Raw genomic sequence first — 27,221 nt, 5'->3', positions numbered from 1 at the left:
CACTGTAGATGAGCACTTTGTCAGGTGGAAAAGTTGTTGTTTATCTTGTTGGCTGTCACATCCCACACAGACCATCCTACTCTCAATTCAGGGGATTTGTGAAACACTTATTTCTATGTAGATGCCACGTGTCAGAAAACAAGCGACATTCGTTGTTTGTTGGTCCAAAAGTGACAAATATGTTTAGCCCTGATTTTATATAAGAAAATCAGAAGCGCTCTATCAGGATTCACACACAACAATTCATTATAATAGTGCTATGAACACCAAGAAACTATTTAAAGGACAATACTTAGAGTGGTTGTAAGGTAGCAGCCCCCCCATCCCACCACCCCATCCCCACCTAGTACTTTCCTGAGCCCCATCACAATCCAGTTATGTGCACGAGAGCCTCGGCTCTCTGGGGACTCTCCCTCCTCATTGGCTGAGACAGTAAATCACAGCCAGCAAGCCAATGTGAAAAGAGAGGGGGCGGGGCTGGGCCGTGGCTCTGCTTGTGAATAGACACGCAGAGTAGCGGCTCAGAAAGGAGCCTGTTTGGGTGCCTCCATAGCAAGCTGCTTGCTCTGGGGGCACTAGGCAGGAGGGAGGGGCCAGGACCCATATGGAAGAAAAATATATTTGAAATATATTTTAAAAATATTCTTCCCAAATATATTGACATATATTTGAAATACTACAATTTTGGCCATATTCAATATACTTCAAAATATATTTCAATATATTATATATACAGTATATATATATATATATATATATATATATATATATATATATATATATTTATTACAAAATATATGAAAAATATGAAAAATATTTTTAAAAATACATTTCAAATATACTGTATGTCTTTAAACATACAAGTCTACATTTTTGGAATGCATTTAAAAATATATGTAAAAATATATGTTAAAATTACTTTTTTATATGTTAAAAAAAATCTGAAGAATATATTTTAAAAAAACTAAATTTTTAAAAATATTTTTAATATACTTTGTAATATATATATAATAAAAGCATTTCAACATGCAGTATATATATATATATATATATATATATATATATATATATATATATATACAGTATAAAATTGTAGTATTTCAAATATATGTCAATATATTTGTGAAGAATAGTTTTCAATATATTTTTCTTCCAAGTGGTGGACCTGAAAAGAGAAGGATCGGGGCTGCTCTGTGCAAAACCATTACAGAGAGCAGCAGTGGTGTAAACCACCACCTCCCCCAGCATCACTACTCTCTGTCACCACCACTACTCACCACCCCTAGGCAACACAGCAACAAGATCCCCCCAGACGCCAACACCCTCTGCCACCACCAACCATAGCCACCCCACCCTCCCTCGACTGCCACCTCCCTATTCACTAACCTTATCGCTCCAGAATTACAGAAGAGCAGCTGACCATCCCTGAACCCTCCAGCAGCGTGCACCCTCCTCTGTTCCTTGACAGTGACTCACCAGGTCCCTTCTTCCAGGGAGCGTTGCTCCCCCTGAAAGGTGTCACCCCAGGCAAACACCTTTTTCTGTCTCGCGGTAAATACGCTGCTGCAGAGCAGTTAAGCATGGCACATTTGCTATTTTCTAAAAAATGCCTTTAATATGACATTAAACCCATAAAAGTGAGAAAGCAGTGCAACGTCTGGATGCAGGCACTCCAGTCCAGAATTTCTCAACCAGGGTTCCTCCAGAGTTTGCTAGGGGTTCCTTAAACAATGAGCACTTTCTGCATCTCAGATACGTTCCCAGTGACACCATTGATCTTTTTAGCTTTCTGTAATGGGGTAATTCTTCTCAATGACCACAAATGTGAGGAGCATTCTTCCCACCAACCATCACACTAATGTATCATGAGTTGTAGATATAGTAAACTTTAGCAGGGGTTCCCTGAGGCCAGAAAGTTATTCCAAGGGTTCCTCTGGGTCGAAAGGGTTGAGAAAGGCTGCTCTAGTTAGAGTAAAGAATGGCAAGTGTAGCTTTACCTTCAGCAGTTAACCTTTTCCTTTAAAGCAGAACTAAATCCACTGATACCTACCTCCTCTTCAATGGTCTAATGGCCCCTCATTTGCAGCTTCTCCCCAGCTTCTCCCAAGTACTGGCCTTTGGCCGTCATGGTGCAGGAAGAAGTAACTCGCAGCTCATTGTACATTGAAGAGAGGACTGAGTGCAGGCAGGTAGGTTTACTTTATTGCAGAAGAAATATAGCATGTCTCTTTTGTAGTAAATAGCCCCCTGCTTTAATTTGACTTTTTTTTCCTCTTTAAGGTAAACATGTCTACCAATACTAGTTTGCCCCTAGGGTTTAACACACAAAACTATATAATCTGGCTGTAGATTGTCGTTAGGAGACCCAAGGTAGAAGACAGTGGATTAACTGTACAGTGATAGGAGAAACAAGATGGAAGGCACTCTGTAGGAGTGAGAGCTGGCAGCTAGTAGGAGTAATCTGTGAACATAGCAAAGGTCAGGGCAGGCTGCAAACAGTAGAGGTATCCGAGTACATATCAAGGTCAGGGCAAGCAACAGGCACAGGATTTATCTGAGAAAGCAGCCAATGTCAGGGCAGGCAATAGGCAGTAGAGGTATCTGAGTACATAGTAAAGGTCAGGGCAGGCAGCAAGCAGTAGAGGTATCCAAGTACATAGCAAAAGTCAGGGCAAGCAGCAGGTAGTAGAGGTATCTGAGAATGTAGCAAAGGCCAGGGCAGGAAGCAGGCAGTAGAGGTATCCAAGAACATAGCAAACATCAGGGAAAGGGGCAGACAGTAGAGGTATCCGAGTACATAGCAAAGGTCAGGGCAAGTAACAGGCAGTAGAGGTGTTTAAGAAGGTAGCAAAGGCCAGGGCAGGCAGCGAACAATAGAGGTATCTAAGAGCGAAGAAAAGTGTAGGTTGCAGACAATAGAGATATCCAGTAACATAGCAAAGGTCAGGACAGGCAGCAAACAGTAGAGATATCCGAGTACATATCAAGCTCAGGATAAGCAACAGGCAGAGGATTTATCTGAGAACTTAGCTAATGTCAGGGCAGGCAGCAGGCAGTAGAGGTATCTGAGTACATAGCTAACGTCAGGACAAGCAGTAGGCAGTAGAGGTATCTGAGTACATAGCTAACGTCGGGGCAAGCAGCAGGCAGTAGAGGTATCTGAGAACATAGCAAAGGCCAGGGCAGGATGCAGGCAGTAGAGGTATCTAAGAACATAGCAAACTTTAGGGCAAGAGGCAGGCAGCAGAGGTATCTGAGAACATAGCAAATGTCAGGGTAGGATGCAGGCAATAGAGGTATCTGAGAACATAGCAAAGGTCAGGATAGGATGCAGGCAGTAGAGGTATCTGAGAACATAGCAAAGGTCAGGGTAGGATGCAGGCAGTCGAGGTATCTGAGAACATAGCAAACTTTAGGGCAAGAGGCAGGCAGCAGAGGTATCTGAGAACATAGCAAATGTCAGGGTAGGATGCAGGCAATAGAGGTATCTGAGAACATAGCAAAGGTCAGGGTAGGATGCAGGCAGTAGAGGTATCTGAGAACATAGCAAACTTTAGGGCAAGAGGCAGGCAGTAGAGGTATCTGAGTACATAGCAAAGGTCAGGGCAAGCAGTAGGCAGTACAGGTGTCTGAGACAGTAGCAAAGGCCAGGGCAGGCAGCGAACAGTAGAGGTATCAGAACGTTGAAAAGGGTAGGTTGCAGACAATAGAGGTATCCAGTAACATAGCAAAGGTCAGTACAGGCAGCTGGTAGTAGAGGCATCCAGACATTAACATAACACTGAGATTTACCTATAAGTGACGAATGTGGTTACCGTTTGCACTGTCTCTATGTATCCAATAGACCAATAAAAACGAATGCTTTTAATGTCACTAATTTTCTTACCTAAACATTTTTTACATTTTTCAAGGATGTATTAGTCTTTTATTTGTTAAGCAATTTCAATAAAATCCCTGCTTGTATTTAGGCCATGAAAAAAATGTAAAAAAATAAATTAAAAAAATGACATTTTCAATGAATAGTTTTTATATTTATTTAGTTTACTTTTTTGGCATTTTTTCTGCTAACTGTGGTCTGGGCATCTTGGCATCCACTGTGCACCCCCAGGTTAATTTTAAATTAATTGAGCAGCTTTCAGTTTTTCAGTCTAAAGTCTCTGAATTTTACCTTTTTTAAAAAAAAGAAATAGTCCCTTAAAAATTAAAGTAGCAAGTAGATTTTTTAAAAACATTTTTTTTTCAGAAAATGATACATTTACTTAATTCAACCATCATGGTGCCATTTACTCTATTCTTTAAACTCTCAGAGAGGAGCTGGAGCAATAATAACCTTCGCTGAATGTATGTTACATAAATAATTCTTCTCTATTGGACTTGGCTGGCCTTCCTATTTGAATGCACGGCAGTCTCATCCAGCCAGTACTGGGCTCGGCTGCTGGCAATGCCTGCTGGGTTGGGTATGGTGCCCTCCCAATCTCTGGCTCATAGGAGTGTTCCAGCTTGTAGTGCCAGAGCAGCTTGTAATGAAAAATGAGGCTCTCTGGGACCTCGGCTCGCCGAGCATGTACCCGTGCCATGGCTGAGGCCTTCAATAATTTAATATGACATCTGCATGCATTGCGTGGGACATCTTAAGTAAACTACATTCACAATGATCTGGCCGGGATTGTCCATCCATGAAATATTTAGCTCTAGATTTTTTTTTGCTCTTGCTTGTAAGCAAAAACAGAAAATGTAAAAAATTAAAAAAAAAAGTTAAAATCTGAATTTCAAATGTGCATATGCATTAAAAAGGTTGATGGATGTATTTAATTTTGAATTTAGGTTGTATAATCCTAAATTTGCTAGGGAAAAATTTTAAGCTGAACTACAAGCAAACAATTAATGTGGGACAGTGGCTTACGCATGTATTTGCAAATATGTGCAAACCAAACCCTCTGTTTTTAATGCAAACTGTTAGACAGGGCCGAATTGGTTGTTTTGCAGGCTGGCTGGTAAGTGTTGCTGGGAAATTCCCTTCCATGTGCACCTTACTGCTAAGGCTGGTTGGGATTTTTTGTGCAGTTGGCTAACTTGGATGCAGGGACGCACTGAATCCCTTTGCTGTCAGTTTGGTATAGCTGGGTGTCACATGCATCTCTGTACCTTTAAGGAGGGATGGGCTACTCCAGGCACACCTGCCCTTAACCTATCCATTGATATATGTGCTCCTACTATGGGGGCTCAGGACATTTTATAGTTAGGTCCACAGTACCCACATGGAAGAAAAATATATTTGAAATATATTTAAAAAATATTTTTCCCAAATATTTTGCCATATATTTGAAATGCTACAATTTTGGCCATATTCCTTATATTTCAATATAAATATATATATATATATATATATATATATATATATTAACATATAAAAAAGTCATTTTGACATATAGTTTTACATATATTTGTAAATGCATTCCAAAAATGTAAAGTAAAATTTTTTAAGACATAAAGTATATTTGAAATGTATTTTTAAAAATATTTTTCATATATTTTGTAATAAAAATGCATTTCAACTTGTAGTATATATATATATATATATATATATATATATATATATATATATATTTGATTATTGAAATATATTTTGAAATATATTGAATATGGCCAAAATTGTAGCATTTCAAAGATATGGCAATATATTTGGGAAGAATATTTCTAAACTATGTTTAAAATATATTTTTCTTCCATATAGATTGCATTAAAGAGGAACTTCACCCCCCCCCCATTTATTTAGTTCTAATCCCCACTTACCGGATGCTGGTTTGTGCAGAATTCCAATACTCACCCACTCAATGGATCCAGAATCGTCCTGCTGAGATCCACTTCCTTACTGCCACCTCTTAGTTCTTGTGCTGCCATTTTCTTCTGTGACGTCATCAGGAGGCTGCCCTTTGTAGGCAGCCACCTCCTGATGACACACCACTAGGCCTGCCCCCCTCCTCCTTTTATGAACGGAACAATATGCCTCCCGTGATATATGATGTGCTTATTATTATTATTATACAGGATTTATATAGCGCCAACAGTTTGCTCAGCTCTTTACAATAACGGTTGACAATACAGCAACAATACAGTTCGATACAAGAGGGATAGGAGGGCCCTGATCCTTGGAGCTTACAATCTAAGAGGGAGGGGATAGTGGTACCAAAGGTAGTAACTGTGGGGGATGGACTGGTTGGAAGAGTAGAAGATTCCATTATTATCTGAGGGCAGGATAGGCTTCCCTGAAGAGATAGGTTTTCAGAGATCGCCTAAAAGTGATCAGAGTAGGCGATAGTCTGATAAATTGGGGTGGAGAGTTCCAGAGGATGGGGGAAGCTCTGGAGAAGTCCTGGAGTCGAGCATGGGAGGAGGAGACAAGGGAGCTAGAGAGCAGGAGGTTGTGTGAGGAGCAGAGAGTACGGTTTGGGTGATATTTGGAGACAAGATCAGTGATGTAATTTGGGGCAGAGTTATAAATGACTTTATATGTTATTGTTAATCTTTTGAATTTTATCCCAGCACTGTGCGTCATTCACCTAGGCGAGAATGGAGGATGGGTGGTGAACCACAACCTGTACACTGAATAAAAAAAGTAAGCAAATGAAAAAAAAAAGGGGGGGAGAGTTTTATGTAGCAGAGAGGGGAGGATTGTTTATTTTCAGGGCAAAGATCCGCTTTAAGTTCTCTGATTCCTCCTCAAAAAACAAATAAATATGCAGCCAGTCTCTTTGCGCAGAAATAGGCAAATTCTTCATCCAGCAAAAGTCAGATCTCTAAGGTCCATGAAATTAGAATGCATAGACATTGTGTATGGACATCAATTTCCTGTCAATGCTATTTAGCCGTGCCATGGTTCATATCAATTTGATGAAATCATTGAACTTTCTTTATCCTCAAATGCCCTGGAAATATTTGTTAATTCTGATAAAATAGAAAGACTCCTTTAAAAAGGTAAAACATATCAGAACATGTTGTATTGCTCCTTAAAGCTAACCTCTACGCATACATGAAGTAAGACACAAATGGCACAAGCAATCATTAATACCTAACTAAGGCCGGGTTCACACTCATGCGGTGCGGTACATCGCATTTGATTCGCACAGGAACCGCACCGCATTCCTATGCTAATCACATGCGAATTCTGTGCGATGCGATTGGCGTCATACATTATGTATGGCTCTAATCTCACTGTATCCGCACCAAAAAGGTGCAGGACCCTTTTGTGGGTCCACACTAGAGTCGGATCGCATGGGTATTCACACTTATGCAATCTGATTCTGCACATCGCACCGTGCTTTGCGGACCGATTTCAGGGTGTTGTTAACATACACACCTGCAGAGGTTCGCATGAATGGGGTGCGATTGTGATGCGGTGCAGAATTCGCACAGAAAACGCTGCAAATTCCGCATCCGTGTGAACCTAGGCTTACTGTATTTTTGAAATGCATGCAGCGTAAGTACCTGAATTTAACCTGGTGTTAGCAGGGTCAGTGCTAGACTATATTGCATCCTAGGCAAGACCAGCTACTTGCGCCCCCCCCGGAAAAAAAAAAAACAGTAGAAAATATTAAGTTAACAAAACATGAAACTGCTAAACTTCTTTTAATTTGCAAAAATAAGTGCCATAAGATGCCACCAGCACCAGTATGAAAAACACAATCAGTGTCACGGACGGACTGTATCTGGGGCTGACAGTGGCAGGGTGACAGTAGCAGTGAGTGGAGGATGATGGATCCACACTCTGACAGATCCCAGGATGGAATTCCCCAGGCAATGGGGGGAGACAAAATGTTGTCACAGCAGGCAGCTCAGCCCCCACACACAGAGAACACTTGAACTGAGCGATCCCACACAGTGACAGATCCGACACAACACACCACCACCAACACTGACACAGATCAGCAGGCACTAGAAGAGCAGGCTGTGGGATCGTGATGATGTCATCACTCATTGACACATTGCACTTGCGATGGATGGCTGCCTGGCCGGGTCACACTCACACAGACACTGGACATTAGACATTACCTTCCTCCACAGGCTCAGCTCAACCTCCGTGGATGAATGGGAAGAGAAGGGCTGGAACTCCACAGTGATCAGCAGCCACCAGCTGGCTTACATTAAGGGACTGAGTCTGAGAGGAACACTAGAAGGAGCTGCAGCTCCGTTACTACACTGGCCCCAAACACTTGGCATTTTTCTGTCCTTCTCTGTACTGTCCAACTCTCTGTCACCTCTCCCCTCAGCTGGAGGATCATTCATGATGTGGCGGTGTCCCACACGGAGAGAGTCCAGGCCTGTGCTGTGCCCAGGCACCCCTAGGTGGCAGTGCGCATTAGGCAGCCGCCTAGTGGAAGCACCGGCCCTGGGTGTTAGCCTTTTGCAGTTCCTGTGCAGCAGGGTTGGAGTATGACAAAAAGCATGCTGATAGGAAGAGAAATCAGAGTGACAGAGAGATGAGCTTATCCGTGTGCTGCAATTACATTCATTGTCCATTCACAGGCTAGGGTGGGTCCAAGATGACCTGGGCTCAGGGGAAGTGAGGTTGAATTACGCTGGCCTTTAAACTGAGGGCATCTAGCTGCAGAAACAAGTAATACGGGGAAATCTCTAAACTGAAAATGAAGATTTCAGCAAAAAGCTGGTGTTACTGTACCTCTTATCGGGCTGTATCATTATATTATTTAGCATAAAAATGTATTCTTGCAAACCCAGTCCCTGTACAGCAGGGCTGGAGTGTGACAGGAAGAAACAGCACAGGAAGCCAATCAGTTCATGTGCTGGCAAAAAGCATGCTGATAGTAGGAGAACTCAGAGTGACAGAGAGATGAGCTCATCCCTGTGCTACTTCTCCTTTCACTGTCCAGTCACAGGCTGGGGTGGATCCAGGATGACCTGGCCTCAGGTGGGTTGAATCACGCTGGTCTTCAAACTGGGAGCATCTAGCTGCAGAAAAAAGTAATGCGGGCAAATCTCTAAACTGAAGATGAAGATTTCAGCAGAAATCTGGTGTTATTGTATCTCTTATTGGGCTGCATCATTGTATCGTTTCGTATAAAAATGTATTCTTGCAAATCCCTGCAATTATAAACGTAGACATTCTACCTGGAAGACGGAACACGTACTGTGAGTGCAGAACATACCACAACCTGCCCTTTACAGGGGGATTTATTAAGACTGGAGAAGCTAGAATCTAGAGCAATTGTGCATGACAACCAATCAGCTTCATTAGATCATCCTAATTGATTAAGATGAAGTCAGAAGCTGATTGGTTACTATGCGGAGCTGCTTCAGATTCTGTTGCCCCAGATTTGGTCAATTCTCCCCACTCCAGTGTAATGATCCAGAGAATAGCACTCTCCATCACTGGGGACCACCCACCAATGGAGAAAATTGGAAAAGGACCCTTCACACCAAGTGACTAGGCTAAAGAAGTGTGATAAGTATAAAAAAGTATGAATGTGACTTAGGGACCTTAGATTGTACACCCCTTGAGGGTTAGGGCCCTTAGATTGTACACCCCTTGAGGGTTAGGGACTGATGTGAATGTATAATATATATGTAAAGCGCTGCGTAAATTGATGGCGCTATATAAGTACCTGAAAAATAAAAAAATAAAGCATTAAATAATACCATGGGGAGAAGCAGGGACTCCAGAGGGCAGCACTAGGGAAGGGGAAATCTGGGGCCTGAAGTAGGGATACACAGTAAATAAACATTAGCCAGTCCTTTAATAAATCAACCCCATAGACTTCCATTATGAGAAGGAAGCGAAAAGGACAAAGTAAGTAGAGCCTGCCTATGTAATGCAAAAATATAACAGTCGCAATGTGTTCATACAATTACAGCCTGCATGTAGAAAAAGTCCTTTAAAATCAATAATATAAAAATATAATTTAAATCAAGCGTATCCCTATTGCATTTTTATGTGGAAAAGGTAAAAAGACAATTCATGTGTCTTAAAGCAGAATTTTGCTGCAGAAAGGGTCCTGAGACCACTGCTTCTGTCTTGTGCAATACAGCTCTATGTTCTGAATAAAGGACACCTTTGCGTACTCTACACCACTGTTTCTCAACCTTTTTTCAGTCAAGGCACCCTTTAAAGTTATGGACACTCCTGAGGCACCCTTTAAAATTATGGACAGTCCCAAGGCACCCTTTAAAGTTATGGACAGTCTTGAGGCACCCTTTAAAATTATGGACAGTCCAGAGGCACCCTTTAAAATTACGGACACTCCTGAGGCACCTTTTAAAATTATGGACAGTCTTTAGGCACCCTTTAAAATTATGGACAGTCTTAAGGCACCCTTTAAAATTATGGACAGTCTTGAGGCACCCTTTAAAATTATGGAGAGCCCCGAGGCACCCTTTAAAATTATGGACAGTCTTGAGGCACCCTTTACAATTATGGAGAGTCCCGAGGCACCCTTTAAAATTATGGACAGTCCCGAGGCACCCTTTAAAGTTATGGACAGTCCCGAGGCACCCTTTAAAATTATGGACAGTCCTGAGGCACCCTTTAAAATTATGGACAGTCTTGAGGCACCCTTTAAAATTATGGACAGTTTTGAGGCACCCTTTAAAATTATGGACAGTCTTAAGGCACCCTTTAAAATTAAGGACAGTCTTGAGGCACCCTTTAAAATTATGGAGAGCCCCGAGGCACCCTTTAAAATTATGGACAGTCTTGAGGCACCCTTTACAATTATGGAGAGTCCCGAGGCACCCTTTAAAATTATGGACAGTCCCGAGGCACCCTTTAAAGTTATGGACAGTCCCGGGGCACCCTTTAAAATTATGGACAGTCTTGAGGCACCCTTTAAAATTATGGACAGTCCTGAGGCACCCTTTAAAATTATGGACAGTCCCAAGGCACCCTTTAAAATTATGGAGAGTCTTGAGGCACCCTTTAAAATTATGGACAGTTTTGAGGCACCCTTTAAAATTATGGACAGTCTTGAGGCACCCTTTAAAATTATGGACAGTCTTAAGGCACCCTTTAAAATTATGGACAGTCTTAAGGCACCCTTTAAAATTATGGACAGTCTTAAGGCACCCTTTAAAATTTTGGACAGTCTTGAGGCACCCTTTAAAATTATGGACAGTCTTAAGGCACCCTTTAAAATTATGGACAGTCCCGAGGCACCCTTTAAAATTATGGAGAGCCCCGAGGCACCCTTTAAAATAATGGACAGTTTTGAGGCACCCTTTACAATTATGGACAGTCCCAAGGCACCCTTTAAAATTATGGACAGTCTTAAGGCACCCTTTAAAATTATGGACAATCTTAAGGCACCCTTTAAAATTATGGACAGTCTTAAGGCACCCTTTAAAATTATGGACAGTCTTAAGGCACCCTTTAAAATTATGGACAATCTTAAGGCACCCTTTAAAATTATGGACAGTCCCGAGGCACCCTTTAAAATTATGGACAGTCCTGAGGCACCCTTTAAAATTATGGACAGTCTTTAGGCACCCTTTAAAATTGTGGACAGTCTTGAGGCACTCCATTCTAAAATGTGAAAACTAATATAATAGTTTTATATAACGCAGCAACATCCACACATGTAGGACACCCAACATTAGAGGTGATTTATTCTTCCAAAGCAAATATACTTTTGCACACTGGTACTGACTAGTATCCCAATGTTTCTCCTCTCCCTCAGTTTTTCTTCATCACTGAGCTAATGTGACCCCAGCACTAATAGAGGGGGGCAGGGGAGGGTCAAACTAGGATGCTGTGCTGGCAGCTGACATCCTCCTTATCAACTGATGGTGTCATTGGTTGTCAGGATGCTGGTGGCTAGAAGGTCTTAATGGTGCACAATGAAAACCTGTGGCTTTATGTAACTAAAAGGCAGGCTTGTTCCACCCACTGGGTTGTATACAAGTTTTTGGCAATTTTTAGACATTTTGCCAAGGCACCCCTGAAGAAACCTCAAGGCACCCCAGGGTGCCTGGGCACCCTGGTTGAGAAAGGCTGCTCCACACTGGTAATGGTGCAACATTGAACATTACTATTGCAGTTGTTGTTTTAACGCCCCCCAACCTGTAGTACTCAGTACTGCAAGGATGACATACTGATGTAGCTGCCATAGCCATTATGGCATTATTGTTTTTTTAATGACCCAAGCAACACAGTGGCCATGATAATATGCAATACATGTCACATCAAGTCCCATGTAATTTATAACAAGTCAAAAACAAACAGGAACAAAATTTCTTCTTCTCTGCTACCACCAGTTCCAGGGCACCAACCACCAACATATACGGCTGCTTACTGGCATCCAAAACCTCAATATGCAGGAGGTTTTAAAGCACTTTGACTACAATGCTCAGATCCCAGATAAATGGATGGAGGGATCTCACCCTCACTCCAAATATCAGTAACTGCAAAATATACTGTACCTCATGCATAAAGAAAGAGGAAGGAGAACTGCACATAGTTACATAGTTAGTCTGGCTGAAAAAAGACAAAAGTCCATCCAGTTCAACCATTAAAAAAAAAAGTGTAGTGAATTCAGACTCACATTTATTACAAATTCAGATCATGTTCTCAGAAACAAGGAAGAAATTCAAACATATCAGAGACACCCACTGATCATCTGTGTGGACATGATGACGTTACCACTAAGCTCATCTCTACGCGTTTCGTCCTATGGGATATCTTTCAAGGGGTGTTGTAGGAAGTCCTATATTTCTCTCTTTTTTGTGAGCACACGATCTGAATTTTTTTATAGAAACAAGATGAGATTTCCTACACTCTGCAGTTCTCCTTGCTCTTTTTTTTGCATCAGGTATATTGTGCAGTTTGGAGTGAGCGTGAGAACCATCCATTCCAATGGAATCTGAACATTGCAGTCAAAGCGCTGTAGGACCTCCTGTGTATTGAGGTCTAGGCTTCGGCCGTGTATGTTGGTGGTTGGTGCACTGGAACTGGTGGTCACATAACTACTATATTACAGTCCTAAAAAAATATATATTTAGCTAGAAATGTATGATTATTGAAGATTGTACACTAGTCCAGTGGCAGGAAACAAGGAAATGATTACTTTGATGCCTGGAGTTCTTCTTTAACCTAACCCACTTATAGACAAGCCAGCCTTCTGCTCTGATGCATGAATGGAGCACATATTTGCAGGTTTATCCTCTCCCTTCTCGGGATGGTACGGCTGCCAATATTTTCGTCAGCAGTTGTCAGCTAACTGATCCAAAAATGGCAGCAATTTGTGTTCCGCGTGCCACTCTTGGCTATTTTCAGAAGCGCGCACATGGCGGGCAGCATTCCTCACGCTAGAATAGCAATCATCAAGCACAAAGCCATAAACACGCTGAATGACTAATGAGACAATGGAACATGAAGAGAATTCCAATTTACATTTAAATAAGCTACAGGCTGAGCTTTTGTGAAATACATCGGTATGTTAAAAAAAGAAAAAGGGGGGGGGGGAAAAAAATTAAAAACACTTTCTCTTAACGGAACCAAATGTACCAGAAAAATTATGAATATTTCATGGTAAAATACTATTAGGCAGGAGTCATTCTCTATTTCATACGAAGTCTGCGCAGAAGGTTTCAGCGTCTGAAATATTCATTTTGAGTGGTGCGTGAGGCCTTTGTTCTCGCTGAAGTACCCAAGTGTTATCTGACTTTCGGTAGTTAGTGGAGTAGTTATTATTGATGTATAAATTTCACTGCAAATTCCAGCATAGGCGGATAATGTAGGATGGCACTAGTCTGATATTGGAATTGTTTTAGAAAAAAGTGTGATAGATATCAATGAGATTAAATGTTTTGCAGTAATTCGGGTCATTCCTCTGCTATCAGATCTTCCCCATGGACAGCCAGTTTGCCCCAGAGGAAGTACCAAAGTGTTCTGTAGTTTATATCAGCGGGAGGAATTATGTTCCAATGTTGGTGTTAATGGAAGGAATGCTGCCTCATATCAGTGGAAGGAATAGTGCCCCAAGGGCCAGATAAAGGCAATCAAAGGACCGCATTCGGCCCCCGGGCTGCAGTTTGGAGACCACTGGGCTAGACAATTGCACCCTGACTGCCATTGTGGGTCCTGGGTTCTTCCTGGTGCATGACAATGCCCGGCCTCATGTGGCGAGAGTATGCAGGCAGTTCCTGGAGGATGAAGGAATTGATACCACTGAATGGACCCCACGCTCGCCTGACCTAAATCCAAGAGAACACCTCTGGGATATCATGTTTCGGTCCATCCGACACCGCCAGGTTGCACCTCAGACTGTCCAGGAGCTCAGTGATGCCCTGGTCCAGATCTGGGAGGAAATACCCCAGGACACCATCCGTCGTCTCATTAGGAGCAGGCCCCAACCTTGTCAGTCATGCATACAAGTACGTGGGGGCCATACAAACTACTGAGGACCATTCTGAGTTGCTGCAATTACATTTCTGCAAAATGGACTCGCCTGCTGCATCATCAGGTTGATCATTTTCATTTCATCAAATGATGGGGCATCCTTACATTCTTAGCGCATAACCCAGTCCATATCAGTATAGATATCCGGCATGATATTTTTCCCCATTCAGATCTCAGGGAAAGTGAGGTTGAATTACGCTGGCCTTTAAACTGAGAGCATCTAGCTGCAGAAACAAGTAATACAGGGAAATCTCTAAACTGAAAATGAAGATTTCAGTAAAAAGCTGGTGTTACTGTACCTATTATTGGGCTGTATCATTATATTATTTAGCATAAAAATGTATTCTTGCAAACCCAGTCACTGTGCAGCAGGGTTGGAGTGTGACAGGAAAAAACAGCACAGGAAGCCAATCAGTTCTTGTGCTGGCAAAAAGCATGCTGATAGTAGTAGAACTCAGAGTGACAGAGAGATGAGCTCATCCCTGTGCTACTTCTCCTTTCACTGTCCAGTCACAGGCTGGGATGGATTCAGGATGACCTGGGCTCAGGTGGGTTGAATCATGCTGGTCTTCAAACTGGGAGCATCTAGCTGCAGAAAAAAAGTAATGCGGGCAAATCTCTAAACTGAAGATGAAGATTTCAGCAGTTTTCAAAGTTTTCCTTTAATTTTTTTGAGCAGTGTATTATCAAATTTTGCTAAATCAGAAATGATGATCACACTTTACAAACAAATAGAAATCATGTTATCCAATGTATTTAGTGAAAAATCATTATGTGTTTAGTTTAAAACATTTGTAGTGTTGTGTATTGATTTGAAAAAGTACTTGATGTCCTGTTATTTATGGTCTGTATCTCTTAGGGAAAATATGTATCTTATGCTTTAACAGAGGAACCTGTAGCTCTGCATCTAGTGCCTAGTAGAAATAGGCCAACTAGACTGATTTAACTTTGCTAAAAACAATTTGGCAAAATTTTTGATTTTTTTTAAAATGTTGCTATTTGGTAAAATGCACAGCATGCACAGCTAAGTGTAGAATTTTTGCATGTCAGGATAAATGAACTCCTAGGTGTATGGGCAGGATTGACATCATTCCAGACTGGCCACTGAAGAGAGCCAAAGCCACAGAACTTGAAAGAAGACTGGTAGAAATTCTTCGTGTTGGCAAAGGAACGAGCGGACACTGCATCCATGGAGGTTAGGTATTTACTGTAGACTTTGATTTTGATTTAGGGCTCAATTTATGAACTTTTACCATAAAGATAATCTTCATTTTAGCTGTAATTTTAAAATCTCATTGGACACACTTTTTTTTAAATAAGTATCAGCCATGTATGTTAGCTCTGTAAATTTGAACCTTCAGTAATTTGACCCCAAAGGAGACTAATGGAATAGCAATTTTTGCTCCTCCATTCAAACATGCCTGTCCATCAGAGAATGGGGCAAGCACAAATTATTTATGATAGTATAGCCAGTAGTAGTGAAAGAGATTGTACACCTTACCTCGTAAAGTGACTCATTCAGTTTTTAATAGAAATGAAAGGCAAAACATTTGTGTATAGATATATAAAAAACCCATTATATTACATACACTTTTTTCATACAAGTATATGGTACAGCAGGTACATATCAGGAATATGAAATGTTGAGCTTTCATATTCTTTAATCAGATTCAACTGGTCTTGTTCTGTAATGCTGAAGACTAGAGATGAGCGAAGTATTCAAAAATTCGATTCGGCTGATTCGGCGAATTCGAGGAATAAATTTGATTCAATGCGAATATATTCGCTGCGAATTTAACTTATAGAAAGGGTTTCTAGGCTTCAGAGAGCCTTTATATTAGTGCAGAACACTGTACCTTTAATTTAAATGCCCTTGGAGTCTGCTGGGGAAGAGAAATAATACTGTCAGTCAGTATGACATGCAGATGAGTGCCGTCGATCTTAGAATCACCGCACACTTCACTCATTTGGGCAGTCACGGGGCCAAAACCAGCCTGTTGTTTGAGGTCCTGCTCCAGGTCCACCTGATGCTGCTGCGGCTGGTTAGTAGTTTCCTCACTGCGCTGGTGAAGAAAGCTACTCATCATCGACTGCAGACTGAGGCAGCTGCTGCTGGTGGAATTGCCACTGCTCCTACCACCCCACCCCTCCCCTGCTGCCATGGCAGCGGAACGCGAGCGCACAGGGCCCACAGTGTCTGAGGATGGACGTTGGCGCAGAAAGGCAGAGACCAACTGACTACATAGGTGGTTTTTATAGTACGTTATTTTGGCCTCCCTCTCAGCAGGTGTGAAAAAGGACACCATTTTTGAACGGTAGCGAGGGTCCAACAAGGTGGACAGCCAAAAGTCATCCCTCTGTCTGATGGTTATTATTCGGCTGTCGCTATGCAAGCAACCGAGCATGCTATGGGCCATTTGTGCCAAGGAATGCGAGGGACTCCCTGCCTCCATCTCCACAGCATACTGCCACGGTGCGTCTGGGTCCTCTGTCTCCTCCTCCTCCTCTACCAGATGCTCCTGCTCCTCCACTCCTGTCCGCTGAGTGGAAAAACCACCCATTTCACTCAATAATTCCTGAGCACCAATGTCCTCCTCTACCTCCTCCTCTTCTTCCTGTCCTGCCCCCACAGGGGTCATGTGGCGTTGAGATCTGTGCGCCATGTCTACCGCACCCTGACCAGCCATTGTTAACAGCATTTGTTCCAGGACGTGCAACAGAGGAATGACGTCGTTCATCCCATAGTCCTGCCGACTCACGAATAGCGTGGCCTCCTCAAAGGGCCTGAGCAAGCGGCAGGTGTCACGCATGAGCTGCCAATGGCTGACATCTAAGTTACACAGGGGAGTACCTTTATCCGCTTGTAACATCAGGAAATCGGTGATGGCCTTTCGCTGTTCGTAAAGGCGGTCTAACATATGTAGGGTTGAATTCCACCTTGTTGCAACGTCACAGCATGAGGAGTCGGTACGGGGGCCCATGGCAGATTACGGGCCTGGCAGCAGCAATGGGAGGCCTGTAATCTGCCAGCACCCTATGACAAAATGGAACACACCAGCAGTGTGAGGAGACCTGAAAGTGGCACATGGCAGAGTGTGGCGATGGAGACAGCAGCAATGGGAGGCCGTACAGGGACCCATGAGAGACTCTGGACCTGGCAGCAGCATAAGGAGGCGGTACAGGGGCCCATGGCAGATTACGGGCCTGGCAGCAGCAATGGGAGGCCCGTAATCTGCCAGCACCCTATGACAAAATGGACAGCACCAGCAGTGTGAGGAGACCTGAAAGTGGCACATGGCAGAGTGTGGCGATGGAGACAGCAGCAATGGGAGGCCGTACAGGGACCCATGAGAGACTCTGGACCTGGCAGCAGCATGAGGAGGCGGTACAGGGGCCCATGGCAGATTACGGGCCTGGCAGCAGCAATGGGAGGCCCATAATCTGCCAGCACCCTATGACAAAATGGAACACACCAGCAGTGTGAGGAGACCTGAAAGTGGCACATGGCAGAGTGTGGCGATGGAGACAGCAGCAATGGGAGGCTGTACAGGGACCCATGAGACACTGTGGACCTGGCAGCAGCATGAGGAGGCGGTACAGGGGCCCATGGCAGATTACGGGCCTGGCAGCAGCAATGGGAGGCCCGTAATCTGCCAGCACCCTATGACAAAATGGAACCCACCAGCAGTGTGAGGAGACCTGAAAGTGGCACATGTTTGGGGCATGATTCATGGTGGATTTAGTCAGTTGTGTCAGGAACTGGTGGTTTGAAATCCAGACTAATCCACGCCTGATTCAATTTCACAAACGTGAGTCTCTCCACACTTTGGGTGGACAGTCGTGTCCTCCGCGGAGTTACAATACCTCCTGCCGCACTAAACACGCGCTCCGATGCCACGCTACTGGCCGGGCATGACAGCCTTTCAAGGGCAAATTCAGCTAGTTGGGGCCAAAGGTCAAGTTTCGTTGACCAGTAGTCAAGGGGATTGTCTACCTCGGTTGGCAGGGTGCTGTCCAAGTAGGCCCAAGCCTGTTGTTTGAGGTCCTGCTCCAGGTCCACCAGATGCTGCTGCTGCTGCGGCTGGTTAGTAGTTTCCTCACTGCGCTGGTGAAGAAAGCTACTCATCATCGACTGCAGACTGTGGCAGCCGCTGCTGGTGGAGCTGCCACTGCTCCTACCACCCCACCCCTCCCCTGCTGCCATGGCAGCGGAACACGAGCGCACAGGGCCCACAGTGTCTGAGGATGGACGTTGGCGCAGAAAGGCAGAGACCAACTGACTACATAGGTGGTTTTTATAGTACGTTATTTTGGCCTCCCTCTCAGCAGGTGTGAAAAAGGCCACCATTTTTGAACGGTAGCGAGGGTCCAACAAAGTGGACAGCCAAAAGTCATCCCTCTGTCTGATGGTTATTATTCGGCTGTCGCTACTCAAGCAACCGAGCATGCTATGGGCCATTTGTGCCAAGGATTGCGAGGGACTCCCTGCCTCCATCTCCACAGCATACTGCCACGGTGCGTCTGGGTCCTCTGTCTCCTCCTCCTCCTCCTCTACCAGATGCTCCTGCTCCTCCACTCCTGTCCGCTGAGTGGAAAAACCACCCATTTCACTCAATAATTCCTGAGCACCAATGTCCTCCTCTACCTCCTCCTCTTCTTCCTGTCCTGCCCCCACAGGGGTCATGTGGCGTTGAGATCTGTGCGCCACGTCTACCGCACCCTGACCAGCCATTGTTAACAGCATTTGTTCCAGGACGTGCAACAGAGGAATGACGTCGTTCATCCCATAGTCCTGCCGACTCACGAATAGCGTGGCCTCCTCAAAGGGCCTGAGCAAGCGGCAGGTGTCACGCATGAGCTGCCAATGGCTGACATCGAAGTTACACAGGGGAGTAACTTTATCCGCTTGTAACATCAGGAAATCGGTGATGGCCTTTCGCTGTTCGTAAAGGCGGTCTAACATGTGTAGGGTTGAATTCCACCTTGTTGCAATGTCGCAGATCAGGCGATGCTGTGGAATTCCGTTCTGCCGCTGCAGCTCAAGGAGGGTGTGCTTTGCGGTGTAGGAATGGCTGAAATGCATGCAAAGTTTACGTGACATTTTAAGGATGTCTTGCAGTGGGATGGTCGATTTTAGGAACCGCTTGACAACCAGATTGAACACGTGAACCATGCATGGCGCATGGCACAACCTTCCTTGACGCAGAGCAGACACCATGTTCTTTCCGTTGTCGGTCAACATGGTTCCGATTTTCAGTTTGCGCGGAGACAGCCATCTGTCGATTTCTCTGTTCATTACACTCAGAAGTTCCTCCCCTGTGTGACTACGTTCGCCAAGGCATACCAGGTGCAGAACAGCGTGACACCGTTGCGCCCTGCACATGTGATATGCCGGTCGGGTAATGGGACTTGGCACGGGGGTGGCGGCTGAGGACACGGCGGAAGAAGAGGTGGTAGAGGCGGACATCTTTGCCGGACCAAGAACGTGCAAACGTGGAGGCAAAAGCGGCGTGACCTGTCCAAGTTGCTGGTGCGGCTGTGCCGGCACCACGTTCACCCAGTGGGCCGTATATGACATGTACTGTCCCTGACCGTAGTTACAGCTCCACACGTCGGCGCTGCCGTGCACTTTGGCAGAGACCGACATGCTCAAAGACTGGCCCACCATCTCTTCTACATGTGAATGCAGGGCTGGCACTGCCTTTTTGGAGAAGAAATGCCAGCTTGGCACTCTCCACCGCGGCGCGGCACAAGCCATCATTTCTCGGAAAGGTGCTGAGTCCACCACTTGGAAAGGGAGGGACTGCAGCACCAGCAACTTGGACAGGAGGACGTTCAGCTTCTGCACCGTCGGGTGCGTGCTCACAAACTGTTGTCTCTTGGAAACGGATTCCAAGAAAGACTGCTGACGGAATCCGTGAAGAGGAGTAGCAGGAGAAGGAGCATCTGAACGAGCGGAAGATGCCAACGAGCGACAACTCCCCTCAGCAGAGGTGTTGGAGCCTTGACTGGCTGATAGAGGGCGATTGACGTCGGGTGACGGAGCAAGTAACGGAGCGGGTGATGGAGCGGGGGCTGGGGCAGGCAGAACCGCCGTATCTTTATCACGGTTTTCCCAGGCCACCAAATGGCGACGCTGCATATGCTGCCGCAACGCTGTAGTCCCAACATGGGCCCCCTGGCCACGCTTGACTTTCTGGCCACATAGTCGACATACGGCTACGTTTACTTCCTCGGGCGGCTTGACAAAAAATTGCCACACCGCCGAGTAGGAAACTTTGCCCCCGCTACTCCTCACTGGCTGACTGCTACTTCCTCCGTGCACACCGGCACCACTACTGGCCGTGGTGGTAGGCTGCAGTGGAGCTGGTGCTCTACTCCGTGGCTGTTTGCCTCCACTGACACTGCTGCGACCCTGCTGCCTCCTGGGCAACCCACCGACTGTTTTGCTCGCTGCCAAGCTGCCACCCTCTTCTCCTGATGATGCGGAAGCAATAGCCTGATGACGACGAGGCTGCCAAGTGCGATCAGCCTCATCATCATCAATTAGGGTCTCCGCCTCACTACTAGCCCCCTCGGCTGCGTGTGGGTCAGGAGACAGACCTGTCTCTAGACCGGCTACCGAGCCACTCTCCTCGCCACTACTTCTTCGCCTGGCTGCTGAAGAGGCGGATGTCTCCCCCCGTTCCTGACCGCCCTCTGTTAGCTCTTCCTCACTGTACAGTGGGGCTGAGCCCACAGCATGCGATACTTCGCTTGGTGAGGGAACACCAAAGGACAGGGGCAGGTAGAGGACGTGTGATTTCAGTGGGCTTGCTCCCGGGCCATGCCAACTAACGGTTGTGTCTGACGTACCCACCGACCATTGGCTGTAGGTGTCAGAGGTGACCTGGGAAGAGGAAGACGACCGAGCCAACCAATTGATGACGGCAGGGTTTTCGGTGGAGACACGACCGCTGGATGACACCGGGAGCACTGGCCTCTGGCTGCGACTAGTGCTGCCTCGACCCCTTCCTCTGCTGCCACGTCTGCTCGCTCCTAAAACATTGCCTCCTCTGCCACTCCTCTGCATGTTGTCTGACATACTCTTTAATTCAACGATTCTGTGTCCCTGAGTAACAATTCTGTGTCCCTCAGTAACAATTCTGTGTCTGTCCTTGAGTAACAATTCTGTGTCCCTGAGTAACAATTCTGTGTCCCTGAGTAACAATTCTGTACCTCAGTAACAATTCTGTCCCTCAGTAACAATTCTGTGTCCCTGAGTAACAATTCTGTGTCCCTGAGTAACAATTGTGTGTCCCTCAGTAACAATTCTGTGTCCCTCAGTAACAATTCTGTGTCTGTCCCTGAGTAACAATTCTGTGTCCCTCAGTAACAATTCTGTGTCTGTCCCTGAGTAACAATTCTGTGTCCCTCAGTAACAATTCTGTGTCCCTCAGTAACAATTCTGTGTCCCTCAGTAACAATTCTGTGTCTGTCCCTGAGTAACAATTCTGTGTCCCTCAGTAACAATTCTGTGTCCCTCAGTAACAATTCTGTGTCCCTCAGTAACAATTCTGTGTCTGTCCCTCAGTAACAATTCTGTGTCCCTGAGTACCAATTCTGTGTCCCTGAGTAACAATTCTGTGTCCCTCAGTAACAATTCTGTGTCCCTCAGTAACAATTCTGTGTCCCTCAGTAACAATTCTGTGTCTGTCCCTGAGTAACAATTCTGTGTCCCTCAGTAACAATTCTGTGTCCCTCAGTAACAATTCTGTGTCTGTCCCTGAATAACAATTCTGTGTCCCTGAGTAACAATTCTGTGTCCCTCAGTAACAATTCTGTGTCTGTCCCTGAGTAACAATTCTGTGTCCCTCATTAACAATTCTGTGTCCCTCAGTAACAATTCTGTGTCTGTCCCTGAGTAACAATTCTGTGTCCCTGAGTAACAATTCTGTGTCCCTGAGTAACAATTCTGTGTCCCTCAGTAACAATTCTGTGTCCCTCAGTAACAATTCTGTGTCTGTCCCTGAGTAACAATTCTGTGTCCCTCAGTAACAATTCTGTGTCTGTCCCTGAGTAACAATTCTGTGTCCCTGAGTAACAATTCTTTGTCCCTGAGTAACAATTCTGTGTCCCTCAGTAACAATTCTGTGTCCCTCAGTAACAATTCTGTGTCTGTCCCTGAGTAACAATTCTGTGTCCCTGAGTAACAATTCTGTGTCCCTCAGTAACAATTCTGTGTCTGTCCCTGAGTAACAATTCTGTGTCCCTCATTAACAATTCTGTGTCCCTCAGTAACAATTCTGTGTCTGTCCCTGAGTAACAATTCTGTGTCCCTGAGTAACAATTCTGTGTCCCTGAGTAACAATTCTGTGTCCCTCAGTAACAATTCTGTGTCCCTCAGTAACAATTCTGTGTCTGTCCCTGAGTAACAATTCTGTGTCCCTCAGTAACAATTCTGTGTCTGTCCCTGAGTAACAATTCTGTGTCCCTGAGTAACAATTCTTTGTCCCTGAGTAACAATTCTGTGTCCCTCAGTAACAATTCTGTGTCCCTCAGTAACAATTCTGTGTCTGTCCCTGAGTAACAATTCTGTGTCCCTCAGTAACAATTCTGTGTCCCTCAGTAACAATTCTGTGTCTGTCCCTGAGTAACAATTCTGTGTCCCTGAGTAACAATTCTGTGTCCCTCAGTAACAATTCCGTGTCCCTCAGTAACAATTCTGTGTCCGAGTAACAATTCTGTGTCCCTGAGTAACGATTCTGTGTCCCTCAGTAACAATTCTGTGTCCCTCAGTAACAATTCTGTGTCTGTCCCTGAGTAACAATTCTGTGTCCCTCAGTAACAATTCTGTGTCCCTCAGTAACAATTCTGTGTCCCTGAGTATCAATTCTGTGTCCCTGAGTAACAATTCTGTGTCCCTGAGTAACAATTCTGTGTCCCAGAGTAACAATTCTGTGTCCCTCAGTAACAATTCTGTGTCCCTCAGTAACAATTCTGTGTCCCTCAGTAACAATTCTGTGTCTGTCCCTGAGTAACAATTCTGTGTCTGTCCCTGAGTAACAATTCTGTGTCTGTCCCTGAGTAACAATTCTGTGTCCCTCAGTAACAATTCTGTGTCCCTCAGTAACAATTCTGTCCCTGTCCCTGAGTAACAATTCTGTGTCTGTCCCTGAGTAACAATTCTGTGTCCCTCAGTAACAATTCTGTGTCTGTCCCTGAGTAACAATTCTGTGTCTGTCCCTGAGTAACAATTCTGTGTCTGTCCCTGAGTAACAATTCTGTGTCTGTCCCTGAGTAACAATTCTGTGTCCCTCAGTAACAATTCTGTGTCCCTCAGTAACAATTCTGTGTCCCTCAGTAACAATTCTGTGTCCCTCAGTAACAATTCTGTGTCTGTCCCTGAGTAACAATTCTGTGTCTGTCCCTGAATAACAATTCTGTGTCCCTAAGTAACGGTTCTGTGTTCCTAAGTAACGGTTCTGTGTCCCTAAGTAACGATTGTGTGTCCCTAAGTAACGGTTCTGTGTCCCTAAGTAACGGTTCTGTGTCCCTAAGTAACGGTTCTGTGTCCCTAAGTAACGATTGTGTGTCCCTAAGTAACGGTTCTGTGTCCCTAAGTAACGGTTCTGTGTCCCTAAGTAACGATTCTGTGTCCCTAATACAGAGAGATCTGTCTCTCTTCAATGACCAGAGGCAAATGGAGAATTGTAAGATGGCCGCAATTTATAGCTCCACCATTACACAGTGCTGGCTGGCTGGCTGCTGATTGGCTAATGCGATCACATGTCATGAATGAATGCATTATGGGTCAGCGCGCCTTGTCTGCGCGCCTTCCCAGAGATCCCTGCTCCGTCGCCGCACATGTCGCCGCCATTTTTGGAAAATTTTCGGATTCGGCGCGAATCGAAATTTTTCTAATATTCGAAACGAATTCCACTTCGCCGAGTTCGATTCGCTCATCTCTACTGAAGACATTTCATAGTTTCTCAAAGCCACTTCTTCTTCTTTTAATTCTGTCAGAAAGTTACCTCAACATTTATAGTATATTCACACACGGAACAGTTATATCAATCCAATCACCATGGAACAACTCTACACTGGCTATGACACCACTTCATACCTTTAGTCAGGAGATTTGAAGGATGGACACCTATGCAGACTTCCTGACACCAAGGATGGAATTATACAACTAGAACAGTTGATTGGTTCCACAACTTTCTTACTTCCCATCCTGTTTTTGGATGATCAACATCTACCTTGACACATTCCATCGTGATTGGATTAAGATGTCTGTCATAAATCCAGGGTTATGTTGCTGATACTCATTAGAACTGTAGAAGTGGCTTGGATAAACTACTGAACATCTTCAACATTCTTTCACATTGCTTAAATGTGACTAACTACTCCTAGCTCTCCCATGACCTGGGTACATGAGAACCTGCAGAGAGGGTGTTATAAGCCAGATTTGATATTGATCGTTCCTTTGCTGCAAGCAAAAGAAGTAAATTGTTAAATGGTTATATTAAGAGATTTTAAAAGTTCCTCTTTTTAAAAAGCTGATTTTTAATTAAACCAGAGTTGTTTAACATTTTTGCTTTAGAATCCAATAAATTTATCATTATCTTTCAAGAAAAAGAGGAAAGCTCAGAAATCACATCTGATGGTGGAATAATTTTGTGGAACGTTGCCTGTAAGATCACGTCCTCATCATTAATTGAGATGTTTGAAGATCACAGACACACCAAACATCAAAACGTCTAAACAAATTAAAACTATAGTCTTTGGAGAGGTCTTGTTGGCCTATAACATATTCCTGGAGCCTTAGCAAGCCCTGAAAATGAAATCCTTACAGGGCAGAGACTCCCAGTCGTAAGAGGTGGGGACTTCAGAGAGTCACCTACCTTAAGAAGTTAGAGCTTCAAAGTCTTTTTCTACTGTGAAAGGCTGCCATGAGATTTCTAAACTCAAGAAGAAAAATAATATATTGCTGCTTATCAATTTTTTTTCTCTTTTCAGGCACCTATCCCTTTATTTTCACCTGGTGATTTTGACAATAACACGCTTCTTGACCTAAGCAAATACAACCCACGCACCAAAGGCAACTGGGCTAAAACCTAACTTTTATTAGGATTTAAGCAAATCATTTTTCCAAAGACTGCATGTATATTATAACACTCAAAAGGTAAGAGGGCTTTGAAAGGGCTCTCAGCAAGTCTGATAGGTGATATTGGCTCTTATTCAGTGGTGTATCTCTGCCCACTACCATTATACATTGCGACCGAGATATGGACCACAAGGGTTACACAGTTGTAGCACTACCCCTTTAGGAGTTGCTAGAAGATGTGGGTCTCCCTATAGTCCTGCACAGCCAGGCAATACACATCTTCACACAGGCTTGCAGCCAGAGTCAGAGATTAGTCCTTGAACTTTGGTTTTGTTGTTTTTATTTAGGGGATTTGAACTGGGATAGGGTTAGGGGTGTACAAGATGCTCAAGGAAACTGCTGAACAGAGGACAACTTCCTGGAACTATTTACAAGCCTGCACTGCAGCACAGTCATCAGCTTCACATCTTCCTCACTGTCTTCCACCAAAACCCTCCTGCAACAGAGCAGGCTCCAAACTTTTAAGGGTGCCCCAGCTCCTTTCCAGGTCTCCTGTTGGGGATTGGCTAGGATCCCACAAGGGTGCAAGCCAGGCACTCCTCAGGTCCACCAACTGCCTCTAGGCCTTCCTCCAAAGGCCTAGAGCAGGGGGAAATTCCAAAGGGGCTGACCTGCAGAGCCTCCAAGCTCCTGATCACAACTTAATCTTCTGGATATCACGCCTAGGCTGCTATGCATCCCTCCTCTCTATCCATCAGGACTCCAGCTCCCCTTAGCTAACTAGGAGGTTGCTACATACCGTATTTTTTGCTCTATAAGACGCACTTTTTTCCCCCCAAAAAAGGGGGGAAAATGTCAGTGCATCTTATGGAGCGGCCGGTCCGTGTCAGAATACAGGGCCGGCCACTCAGCTCTGCAGCGGGACTTCTGTAATGTGGGCGCTTGGCTTGACAGCTGGGTGCCCAGTGCGCATGTGCGAGCAGCGGTGTGCTTTGTGAATGGTAAGGCGGCACCTGGGACACATGACAGGTCCCAGAAGCCGCCGGACCAATCACAAAGCGCAGCGCTTCTCGCTCATGCGCACTGGGCACCCGGCTGTCAAGCCGAGCGCCCACATTACAGAAGCTGGGAAGACAGCGCGGCGCTGGATAGAGGAACAGGTAAGGTCCCACTGCAGAGCGGACACTAACCAAAGAACAACTCCGCGGAAGTAAGAGCAGGTACCTGTCAAATTCAGGTACCCGCTACCCCCCCTCCCCAAAGGTCAGCAGTCATCTCCTGTACTGTCCGCAGTCTCTGGTCATCTCCTGTGCTGTCTGCAGTCTCTGGTCATCTCCAGTGCCGTGTCCGCAGTCTCTGGTCATCTCCTGTACTGTGTCCGCAGTCTCTGGTCATCTCCTGTGCTGTCCACAGTCTCTGGTCATCTCCTGTGCTGTGTCCGCAGTCTCTGACCATCTCCTGTACTATGTTCGCAGTCTCTGGTCATCTCCTGTACTGTGTCCGCAGTCTCTGGTCATCTCCTGTACTATGTCCGCAGTCTCTGGTCATCTCCTGTACTGTGTCCGCAGTCTCTGGTCATCTCCTGTACTATGTCCACAGTCTCTGGTCATCTCCTGTACTGTGTCCGCAGTCTCTGGTCATCTCCTGTACTATGACCGCAGTCTCTGACCATCTCCTGTACTGTGTCCGCAGTCTCTGGTCATCTCCTGTACTGTGTCTGCAGTC

The sequence above is a fragment of the Staurois parvus genome, unplaced genomic scaffold (assembly GCF_062004578.1).
Source record: "Staurois parvus isolate SC_StPar_1 unplaced genomic scaffold, SC_StPar_1.0 ptg001263l, whole genome shotgun sequence".
NCBI classification, from domain to species: Eukaryota; Metazoa; Chordata; class Amphibia; order Anura; family Ranidae; genus Staurois; species Staurois parvus.
The sequence above is the reverse complement of the archived record's forward strand: the minus strand, read 5'-3'. Positions refer to the sequence as shown.